The sequence below is a fragment of the Pinus tabuliformis genome, chromosome 5_1 (genome assembly GCF_031772625.1).
Source record: "Pinus tabuliformis cultivar Carrire ecotype Pingquan chromosome 5_1, CPIR1, whole genome shotgun sequence".
Taxonomy (NCBI): Eukaryota; Viridiplantae; Streptophyta; class Pinopsida; order Pinales; family Pinaceae; genus Pinus; species Pinus tabuliformis.
In genome coordinates, this window is record NC_142305.1 from 41,190,261 (window position 1) to 41,197,594 (window position 7,334).

Sequence of the window (7,334 nt, forward strand, 5' to 3'; positions counted from 1 at the left end):
TCCTATGCCATTAACTACCAGGAAAAACTCATTCAGCAACTACAATTCATGCATTCAAACATTACCATTTCGTATTACAACAAAATTTCACATATTCATTAATCATTTATCAATAATCACATAAATCAGACAGAAATTTCTGAACAGACACTTACACACTTGTCCAATTGACCATGGGGAGATCAAGTCACAGAAACACAGAACTATTACAGGTTTATTATGCTGAATCTTTATTAGCATATTATTGTTACCTCAATGGCCTGATCATACAGGGATGAGAATGCTCTGCCCTAGCCCTCTCTATCTGTCAGACCTCCCCTCACTCGATCTATCTCTCCCCTGCTGCCTCCACCCTTTTTTTCCCCAGAAAGAAGTTATACATAAGTCATAGCTAACTACTTCTTCCCGCACATGAAAGAATTAGTTATACATTTATAACTCAATCTTTATCTTCATTTAACTAAACTAGACCACTTTTAACTACTTTCCCTTATTGAAATCAACACAAATTTAACAACTAAGTCTTCCTCAAGTCTTGCATTAGCCACAACATGTGACCACTCCATCACATTGCTGGCCAAGTCCAGATGCTCCTGCATCAAACTCTCACGCTTGAAAACATTCATGATCTCCTGATCATGTGCTTTCAAAAAGGAACAAAAAGAAAAAATTCCTCCTGGATCCCAAACTTTGTCCTGGAGTTGTCCATATGCTCTGCTCCTTCGCTTAGGCTGCATGTCAGCTGCTTCCTGCTTCTTCTTCCTTCTCTGGTCACAATAGTTTGGAGCTAAAAAAACCATAATAATTTTGTCATCGTGTTCAATTTCATAATCTTCCTCTTTAATTTCATGAGACATGACCACTTGCGCAAGATTGTTTTCTTGGAAAAATCTTTTGGTCACATCTTCTCCAAAAGACAAACCCACATTTCATTTGCTGGGTACACTCCCTTTATGGGGCTGTGGATCACTCCAAAGTATTTCACACATCAGATCCTCTTCAGGTGGCTCTCGGAATCGAACAGTTTCTTTGATATCACCCAGTCTTATACCATCAACGCTAAAAAGACTACCATGAACAACAAAAATATTGTCATTGAGGATATGAGCCAAAAGCAAGCAACAAAACACTTCAGCGAAAAGCTCAACCATGCTTTCACTGTATTTGGACTTGACTTCGCCCTCAAAACTATAAATCTGGTTCTTACTCTTGCTTTCTTGATTTCCTCTTGGAAGACAGAGTTCAGTTGGACACATACACTTGAATACAAATAGCACAAATATGACTTCAACTGAAAATGATCCTTGATCAACAAAATCATCATTAAAAAGATAAAGATTGTCCTCTGAAGGAAGCCTACTAATCTCAAAGATGTTAAAAAGGTCATAATACTGACCATGGATGTCATCACAAACAATGAATTGCTTTCCATTCGGAATATCGATGTCAACCAGCGATGGCATCGCCTCCAGCAAATCCTTTACTTGCAATAATATTTGAAATGCACACCTTCTGTGTATATTTTTCTGATTCTTGAAGTCATCCATCACTTTCTTTATAAATTCCAATGTTACATTTTCTCCTTCTATTCTATGTTGTCGCTCTACCTTTATTGAATGAAAATCAATGGGATCAACAACAGAATGATTCACAAGATCATTCACTGAGATGGCCTCAATAAATCTAACTTTTTTGACTGTTGTTTCGGTCTCTTCAAGCTTTTTGGTGGCATCAGGATCATTTGGACAAATTATTTTAACCTGCTGAAAATCTTTCAGTGCTTGACTGATCACCTTTTCTGATGCTGCCAGCCTTTGCCTTCTGGTCTGCTTCAACATCAATTTCTTTATGTTCTAAATCTCTATTTCCAGTCGATCTTCCTGCTGGTCTTCTTCATTAATTCTCCCTTCCTGCTTTAACTTGTTGCTGCTGTCCAACTGCATCTTCCTCTATTTCACACATCCACACTGTGTGTCTCCTTTCAACAGCATTTCAACTTACTATTCTGGATTTTTTTCTTTCATCAACACTTCAGGGTGTTTATTTAACTCCTTCAAAGAGTTTTCAAGTTTTTCCCCTGCATCATCTATTTTAATAATGCTTCCTTGCCCTGGTTCACAGTTGTGAACTTCCTACTCTGCTTCTGCTTCCTTTACTGCAGACCTCTTGCAGTCTTCATCAAGTACTGCTGCTTTTCACCATTTCTCCAGTAACTCTAGCTCCTTCTCCCATACATTAGCTTCTTGATGAGAGCTGCTTTCTTTTCCTCCTTGAACTTGTTGTTGACTACTTGTCATTGTCAGCTCTTTTTCCTTTTCTTCACCTTTTGCTAGGTGAATTTCTGCTTCATGTCGTCTTTCTTGAGGTACGTTTTCTAGGTTGATCAACTCAACATCTCCCATGGTTGACTCAATCATGCCTATCATCATAATAGCATGATGGTTTTTTACTATGTTTTCAGAAATCATGGTCTCTTTTTCATGAACTTCTTAGAAAATCTTCATTGGTTGTCCTTTTTCACCTTTATATGTTGCTTCCACTAATATTTTTGAGCTCTCACCTTCTACACAATTTTCTCTTCCAGGAATGTCAGCTACATTCCGTGTGGGTGACACTGAATCGCTTGAAAACAATGTTGAGGAGCCATTTAGTGGAGAGGAACAATAGCTAGGACCACATGCTTCCTGCCAAGTAATGTCTCCACCAACTATGGGCAACCCTCTATCACTGTGAAGACAAGATGTCGGCAACTTAACCCTTCCTTCAATTTATTTCATGCCCCCGCTTGCCAACTTTTCAAGGGAGCCGGCTTGATACGCATCCCAAACCATGGGAATAGAACAGTGTTGATCACCACATTTGATGGCATTTCCACCAGGTTTCCGTTGACCAATAAATATAAAATTAAACAATGATTTGTCTTCCCCTGCCTGAGGAACTGATACTTCCACGCCAATTAAACCATCTTTGACCTCTTCTATCTCTCCCGGGCTGCTCCTGGAAATTTGCACATCCTTTACAGAATATTTTTTACATGTTACATCTTGAATTAACAAATTCTTTTCTACTGATAAAACACTCTTCCTGATGCTTATCTGGCCCTCTTGCATACCTGAACTTCCTTCGAGCGGTAACTTCGTAGCCAAGATTTCTGACAATGGTGTATGCAATGTTGGAAGCCTATGTGGAACGTTAATTATTTTATTTTCGTCTTTCCCATAAGGTTGTGTTTCCACGGTTTCATCAGTTTTATCTTCTGTCACCTGTTTCTCTGAATTTCCTTCTAGTCTTCCTGTCAACATTTCAGTATGCTGATGCAAGTTCTCTTCTGAACTTTTGAGACCCTCATACGAAATCACCTCTTCCTCATCATCATCCAGAGATATTCCTTCCTCTGGCTTGCAGATAACTTCATCTGCTTCTCTTGCTTCTTCAATCATTTTCCTCTGAACAAATTTTCCTGCAGCATCTCCCATTCTTATCCTTGACTCAAAGAATTTGAGTTTCCTTGTCCATAAAAAAATCTCCTTTTGCTTACACCTCATCTATAATGAGTGCCAGATCACCTTCTTTCCTTTTAATGGAAAGGTCCATCCTCTTTTCTGGTCTTCTAGTTCTTGTAGCAGCTCTGTCAATATCTCCAATCTTGCTTTCATGTCAGCAAGTTGCTTGTCAAGCTCCTCTTGACTCATCCTCTTCATGCCCTTTGTCTTGGCATTCTTTCTTCTATAGTGACTTTCTTCAGAACCTCTGCAATGATCTTCCATCATCTTTGTCTTCATCCTCTCTTCTTGAGCTCCTCTCTCCACTGCAATAAGCCTCCACAACAGCAAGTCCTCCTCACTGCAATCTTACCTCACTAAGCTCTCCACGCTTAGTCTTTTGGTAAGCATGGTCCTCCATCTGGAACCTCCTCTTGAGCACCATCTTTACTCTTCCTAGGATTCTGCAATCTCTCACTCTCCCTTGAGAACACCTCAGAGTGCTTTCTTTGCTCTACTTTTCCCTTTGCCTGCTACTAAAAACCTTCAATCACAATTTATCAACTCAGTTAAAACAAATATCATCATATATATATATATATATATATATATATATATATATATATATATATATATATATATATATATATATATATATATATATATATATATATATATATATATATATATATATATATATATAGATATATTTTATGATCCCTGCAGGATCATGTCCCTCTACATTTTGCATGCACTGTCTCAAGTTATTTGCTTTCCACAAATTCTTTCTTTGAGAGTAAAACTCTTCTCCCCTTTGCTATGCTATGTGTTCAGATTTAAAGTCTCCCTTGAGAATGAAATTCTCAAATCTCTCTGCTATCTTTCATTTCTGTTATCTTTGACCTTTATTGTCCTTGGCTATTCGCCCTCTGCAACTTTTCCTTTGCTATCTTACCTCTTTACCGCTGTCAACGTTTGTCTCCTTCCAAGACCTACTTTCTCCTTGTGCAACCTTTGAACCCTTGCACATAAAACACACTTGTTTAGACTTTTTATCCTACTCGTCTTTCTGATTACCAGCTCTATCACCTTAGTTGCTCACACTCTTCTTTCTCAGCACGCAAAACTCCTTTCCGCAGGAAATCTTTTCCCGCTCTGATACCACTTTGATGCACCTTATGGCAACTAAACACTCAATCAAATTCCCTCTACCATTCTGTAATGCTATTCACACCAGAACTACTAAACAACACTACCATCCTTACACATTCCTGCAGCAGGTTCCACAACTTTGTTCTCCTCTACAAGACGCCCTGAGTGTATTGGTCAATTTCGTTTCATCATTGTCCGACCAATTCTCGATGGGCTCGCTTGGTTATCCAGCACCTTCTAAGAAATCTCGCTCTGAGTTTGTCCGTGGCCGTTCCGGCTCAAATTTGGGTCAACTTACAGCAAATTTTCCCAAATTGTGCACAAGCTGGGTAAATCTGGCATAAATACTCTGTTAACTCAAAAGGTCAGATTACTTTCTACGCATTTACAATATAATACATGCATCATTTATTTGTTGTTGATGAGATCGGATACCTCAAGGCCGGTTTCGTTTTTCCCCCTTTCAGGCAGGGTCTCCCGATCTTCTGTGCGGACCCCTAATCAACAAAAGTATAGTTTCATTTACGCCAAGATGGCGACTACTGCGAACTGGAAATTAACTGACACCACACCAAGACTTTCCCATGGCGATTCCAGTGGCATTTACAACTTATGACCGACTCTGGTTTTAACTTATGATGTGTTCCTCTGACACAACATACGAAACTTGATTTCTATCAACAACATCAACAACTTATCACTAACGCTGAATTTAATCTATGACAGGTTCCTCCAATATTGCATACAAAACTTGGTTTATATCAATCACAATGATTTCTATGCCAGAAAGGTCTTCAAACCCTTCTACAGGAACCTCGTAATTCCTGTGCCATTAACTACCAGGAAAAACTCATTCAGCGACTACAATTCATGCATTCAAACATTACCATTTCGTATTACAACAACATTTCACATATTCATTAATCATTTATCGATCATCACATAAATTAGACAGAAATTTTTGAGCAAACACTTACACACTTGTCCAATTGACCATGGGGAGATCAAGTCACAGAAACACAGAACTATTACAGGTTTATTATGTTGAATCTTTATTAGCATATTATTGTTACCTCAATGACCTGATCATATAGGGATGAGAGTGCTCTACCCTAGCCCTCTCTATCTGTCAGACCTCCCCTCACTCGATCTATCTCTCCCCTGCTGCCTCCCCCCTTTTTTTCCCCAGAAAGAAGTTATACATAAGTCATAGCTAACTACTTCTTCCCGCACATGAAAGAATTAGTTATAACTCAATCTTTATCTTCATTTAACCAAACTAGACCACTTTTAACTACTTTCCCTTAATGAAATTAACACAAATTTAACAACTAAGTCTTCCTCAAGTCTTGCATTAGCCACAACATGTGACCACTCCGTCACATTGCTGGCCAAGTCCAAATGCTCCTGCATCAATTAGCATGTTGCCACTATCTTGTACTTAATGTGTTGATCGCTATGTAGAGAATGTTGATTAGAATCCTCTCATGTACATGTGTCCTTGTTTTCATGGCTAAGATATGATTTATATAATTATTGTCTTTTCTTCAACTATGTGTCTATTAGAAGGATTTTCATTGATGACAAAGGGAGAATGTGCCATTGACAAAGATGAGGAAACCCTGAAGATGCATAACTTGACTTATATCATCTTCAGTCTCCTTTGACGTTATTTGGACTGCACACATATGTTTAATGTGTGAAGTACATGATGAATCATGTGAACGTTTGAAAGCACTTCTTATGTTCATGTTATCAAAGAATAGCAACACAATTGGTATTCTCCCCTTGGATATGATGAAGAGTTTAAATTATATGATGATTGAAGATTGCAAACTAATCATAAGTGTAATGAAGGGTTCCATCACAAATGCATCATCAAGCGTAATGAAGGAGTTCATCACAAATACATGTGAATATTGCAAATAGTGAAAGCAAATAATATACTTGGAAAAACTCTTGCTATTGATATCAAAGGAGACACCATCTCAAATAAATCACATAGGCTTATAGAGGACTTCAAACCCTTTACAAAAACTATTTTCTTGCCTTCTAACCTAATCTAGGTGGATATTGGTGGCCACCCAACTATTCCACTTAGACCCCCATCAATATTTCCTTTCAATTTCCCATTTTCCAACATCCTTTCTATTTTAGTAGTTTTTCGGGTCCTAAACTTATGGAGTCATTTTGAGGCCCTAAATTACATTTTATTTTAAAATTGGAAAACCCATAACTTATGATAGGGGATTTTAGTTTATATTTGTTTTCCTCAAATTTATCTTTCTAAATAGGTATCGTAGGCACACAAAAAAGATCATATGCCAAATTTAGGACCCCAGGAAGGTGACATTCCAACTAACCCCAACAGGGCCCACAAAGTTTTGGTGCTTCATCTCCTAAGGTTATATTTTTGTATCCTTATGGTTTTTCATTGTTTCTTGGTGATAAAAAGGCCTTCGAGCCTCATTGCAACATAGTTCAGAAGGAATCTAATCATCACATCTCTTCTCATAAATAAGCTACTATTGCCCGAGCTAGTTTGTTTCTTTTATGCATGTAAACAACTTTCAATAGTTGCTATTCATTAATTGAAGTTATGTTTCGTTGTATCTCTGTGTTTTTTGATTTAAATCTATATTTCATTTTGTTCCTTCATAAATCTAGATTAGTGGTATTAGAGCAATCTGTTTTTTCTCT

The 7,334-nt window shown here is 37.8% G+C and overlaps 1 pseudogene; it reads right to left on the reverse strand.

Annotated features, from left to right (window-relative positions):
- Positions 1 to 929: 929 nt before the first annotated feature.
- Positions 930 to 1,838, reverse strand: LOC149163377 (serine/threonine-protein phosphatase 5 pseudogene; annotated as a pseudogene).
- Positions 1,839 to 7,334: the final 5,496 nt, after the last annotated feature.